We start from the raw sequence: 4,941 nt of genomic DNA, 5'->3' as shown, positions 1-4,941 counted from the left end.
GCCCATTAAGTTGCACTCTAGGTAACGAATTGAAAGTACGTCGGTTTGTGCACTTCAGTTACGCGCAAAACAGTTCGGTACTCATTATGATAATCACAGTCCATTCGTGCTGTTTGTAGTACTCCACGAAACCCACAGCCCTCACACAGTCTAACGTTTTGTTCCATAACATCCACGTTGACGTTTAGTTTACGCTGTGACCGAAAAATAAGAACGCGTCCATGAATTTTCATGTGATTCTGTCCAACACAATTACACAACACAAACGCGCTTACGCCGCGACTCTGCATACCTTGCGACTGGCTTTACTGTCCAACTATATTAACAAAGCAGAAGAAAGTTAGGTTTCATATTACAGAACAAACAAACAAAAAATTCTAGACCATCAAAGATATACGTACAGAGCAAATGAAGCAGAAAAAAGAAATACAAAAGTAAAAAATTATATCTTATATTTAGCAATATCTTCACACAGTCGATAAATGAAGAACGCTGGAGACTACATATTCCATTTCGACGTATTTAGTTTTCATGAAAATGGCATATTGAAGTTTATCACAGACGCATCACTGTTGGTACGGTTTGTTATAAGTAAATGCCAGTTAATCACACATGAGCGGTAACAGCCTTCTGGAGATCATAAGATGAGAGACACTGTTGCTGAAAGCTGTATGTATTCACCGTGGTGAAAACCATACGAATCCTTAGTTGTGGAAGTGAAACGTGGGTAAAAAGAAGATCCGAAGAGAGAAAAACACAGGCTTAAGAAGTGAGGTTTCTGCGAAGAGTAGAAGGATGTACACAACAAGATCGTAAAAAGAATGAGGATGCAAGGAACGTTTTGGGTTATATAGTCTACACGAAAAGAATGAAGGAAAATAGAGAAAATTTAAGGAACGTGTAGACAGAATGGATGGAGAACGACTCCTGGTAACAGCTCTAAATTATAAATGCACTGGAAGAGGAAACGTGGGAAGACCATACAAGAGATGGAGTACTATAACAGGCAATTTGCTTACTGTATTAAGTGAAGAAGAAGAAAACTTTCTTCTTGTTATTCCACATCTTTCCGATGTAGTGAAGTCTTGAGAAGTACTTGTAACAAATTTTTCTCCCTCGTTTTTAGTTTTTTTTTATGATCCCGCTAACAGATTCTGCAGCCCTCTCGATACAATTTTTAATGGAATTTTTATTACTTCCTCATTTACTTCCTCAGACAAAAAATTAATAGCTTATAATCACATGTGCCTGGCTTAGAACATCCTTTGCACCTGTCGTGGCCAAACACTAGCGTGCTATGTTGTGTAATAAAGAGACAGAAACGAGAACGCTCGGAGTGGGCATGTCGGTAAGTGACAGCCAACAGACGCGGTCGCCCCTTCGGTACAACAGAATGGAACCGCACAGCGCCCAGGACGAGAAAGCGTTTCTGCAAGGGTGCCACGTTATTTTGCGTGAGCTTCTAGCCGTTGATCTTGTGGAGGGAGACGTGGGAAAGGGAAGGAGGAGGGGCGGGGAGAGGTCCGTTTGGAAAAGTTTGGAACAGTAAATGATAATTAACTGAAACCCTCAGCTGCCGACAGGTGTTGTTGATATACCTCGATGGGGACAGCTGAACATGGGTGCCCCGACCGGGACTCGAACACGGGATCTCCTGCTTACATGGCAGACGCTCTATCCATCTGAGCCACCGAGGGCACAGATGAGTAGCACTTCCCGTGAGACCCATCTTCCCAACTGTCCACAATCTACAAACGTAATGTACGTAATAGATATTTGTCCATCAACTCATTACTCGCACACACTAAGGTGACGATTCCCGTAAGAGTTCAGGCAACCTGTGCGCATTCGCACATACGAAGGTCAATGGCCTGGTATCCTTTACCTATCTTCATAATGGCCTGCACAGTCCTGACTTGAATCCTACATAACACCTTTGGGATGTTCTGGAACGCCGACTTCGTGCCAGGCCTCATCGACCGACATCGATAGCTCTTCTCAGTGCAGCACTCCGTGAAGAATGGTCTGCCATTCCCCAAGAAACCTTCCAGCACCTCATTGAACATATGTCTACGGGAGTGGAAGCTGTCATCATGGCTGAGGGTGGGCCAACACCATTATGAACTCCGGCATTACCGATTGAGGGCGCCATGAACTTGTAAGTCGTTTTCAGCCAGGTTTCCGGATACCTTTGATCACATAGTGTCTAAATGAGGGCAATATATTTACTGCCATATGCCATATTGCCGAATAGCAACAGATAAACTGCCTTCAATTAGTTGTATAGACGGAACATACCTCGACGAATTTTGAAGCAACTAAGCAATGACGGAAAACAGGAAAAAATGACCAAAAAGTCGATAGTGAATTCAGGTGGCGAGCGAATGCTTCTGATTTATAGCGCACTTTCGTTTTCCACTGCAGAGTACGCTTGCCCAGTCCGGAATAGATTTGCCCACACAGAAAAAGTAAATGTCATCCTGAATGGAACACTCCGTTTAACAAATTGATTTAGTAAGGCTATACCTATAGAGCAGCTGGTTTCTCTGGTCTATGTTTTTGGCTCTCAGTAACAGAATACACAGAACAGACCCTTGATGAAAAATATGTAACGTAGAGTGCATGGAGCAAGTTTCCAGTAGGATTAAAATTCAGAAAAAGTTTCGTGTACCTGTCGAACGTGCAGACGTTACATCAAATAAAGCCAGTAGTTGCCCAAATTGAGTGGGAAACTTGAAGGGCATTCAGCAGACTACGAACAGGTGTAGCACCAGTAAAGACAGAGCTGTCAACGTAGAGGCTAAAAGATCATAGTGACATATTGTGCGGTTGCGGCACCCCCATTATATTGCCCTACTAATCCATACCAGTGCTCTCTCGAAGATTTGTGTCTGGGAACAATTCAACTACTGACGTCGCCCAATATTGAACCGAAAACTTTAGAAGAGGTAAGAAGGATCACAGACAATGGCTGAAAATTCACTCGGACTCGAAAAAGTACGAGTGGCATCCAGTAAGTAACGCAAGACGTTTTTTTCTGAAAGACAGTTGGCCTTATTCAGGATTCCAATACACCGTATTATCCCCCGCTCTTTTGGCTACTAAGTCCTGTTTTTCGTTACTCCGCCTTACTAGGAGGGCCTGTGTGCCCTCTCTACTGGTCGACGCCTCGCTGCGTCAGTCACCTCACCATCACACACCTACTGCTCCCTGCAGAGTGCGTCCTCCATTGGACCAAACGGATAGAGGTCGGAAGTTGCGAGATCCGCACTGTAGGATGGATGACGAACAACTGTCCAGTGAAGTTTTATGAGTTCCTCTCGAGTGAACAGACTTCTCTGAGGTCTTGCGTTGCCATGGATAAGAAGAAGTTAGCTTGCATTTTCGTCGCCACGAACACGCTGAAGTTCCAACATTGCAGGAGCCACAGCTGGTTGAGGCCAGCCCGCGCGACCGCTACGGTCGCGCCCGGTTCGAATCCTGCCTCGGGCATGGATGTGTGTGATGTCCTTAGGTTAGTTAGCTTTAAGTAGTCCTAAGTTCTAGGGGACTGATGATTTCGGAAGTTAAGTCCCATAGTGCTCAGAGCCATTTGAACCATTTTTGTGAGAGGCCACCGGCACGCGTGATATTTACAGATATGGGCGACCACGTTGCAGTTGAAACGTCCCCTTAGAAAAATTATCAATGACTGTGCTTAAACTGACACACAATATTTTTAGCACAACGCAATCTGACTTTTAATAATCCCTACAAAAGAATGGCCCTGACTAACAATAACCTACACCTTTCATGAATCACTTACCTCACAAACATCTTCGTTACTCAAACTACTGCAATACAGCGAGCGCCAATACTGCCAGCTAAATAAAAGATTCAAACTACTGAAGGCACTAACTACTGATAGGCATACTTAGCAAATGAAAGATTTAGATAAAGAACAAACAATGTATTTACCTTAAAAGTGTTCAAAAATCGTAATATATATCAGTTCATGACATGCAGTCTTACAAATTTAGTGTCTCTGATGGACACACGTCCAGATCATGCGGTCTCAAAACTCCGCCATCTCTCTCCCCACATCCACCACTGCTGGCGGCTCACCTCCAACTGCGTAACGCTACGCGCTGTTAACAGCCAACTGCCCAACACTACAATAGCAAATTCCAACAATGCCACCGAGCCACAGACTGCACATAGCACAGCCAGTGATATTCATGCAGAGCACTACGTGGCGGTGGCGTTACCAATATAAGAACCTAAACAGCCTACTTATACAGTGATGCCAGACGCCTCGCCCAACGATTCACCGTGCTTTTGTTCACCGTCATGTCTCCGTAGACGTTCTGCAAGCACCTATTAATATCTGCGATGCTCTGGTCTTCCACCAAAAGAAACTCAATGCCAGCTGTCTCCTAGCAACGCACCTCCGTCACAGACACCATTTTGAAGACTGCGTATTGCGCCGCAACCTGTCGAAGTTCATGAGACTATAGGGGCTGCGTCTGAATGTTACACGATGTCCCACAACAAACTCTGCAGTTTTTTCAACCGAAACTGGTCGAGAAAGAAACAACCGCGTTGCAGTACTTATCGAACGACTCTTCGTGTCAGCTGGAATCACTTGCCATGCCTCTTTTTAACAGTCACGAAAAGTACTGTCTTCTGTATGACTCCGGGTACCATTAGTGTTGTATCACCGCCAAAGTGAATCGCTTGATTGTTGACCGCTTGTCCCGAGGTGTGACATTCCTGAAAATATAATATGATGAACGAGTAATCTCTAGAATATGGGTCCAGTGGTTGTTAATATTTGTCGAATGAATTTATTTTGAGAAGCGCATTAAGAACACGGCTGCGCCACTGTACACGGTACGGTCTTCGTGCCCCAACATAATGCTCACAAAAGACTCGTGTGGCCTGAGGGAAACCGGTGGAGCG

At 44.5% G+C, this 4,941-nt stretch overlaps 1 non-coding gene across 1 annotated transcript; it reads right to left on the bottom strand.

Annotated features, from left to right (window-relative positions):
- Nucleotides 1-1,623: 1,623 nt before the first annotated feature.
- On the bottom strand, nt 1,624-1,698 carry Trnat-ugu (transfer RNA threonine (anticodon UGU)). Its single transcript has one exon. It is a non-coding gene; the product is annotated as a tRNA-Thr (tRNA).
- Nucleotides 1,699-4,941: the final 3,243 nt, after the last annotated feature.

This window comes from Schistocerca cancellata, chromosome 1 (assembly GCF_023864275.1).
Source record: "Schistocerca cancellata isolate TAMUIC-IGC-003103 chromosome 1, iqSchCanc2.1, whole genome shotgun sequence".
Classification (NCBI taxonomy): domain Eukaryota; kingdom Metazoa; phylum Arthropoda; class Insecta; order Orthoptera; family Acrididae; genus Schistocerca; species Schistocerca cancellata.
The sequence above is the reverse complement of the archived record's forward strand: the minus strand, read 5'-3'. Positions and strand labels throughout refer to the sequence as shown.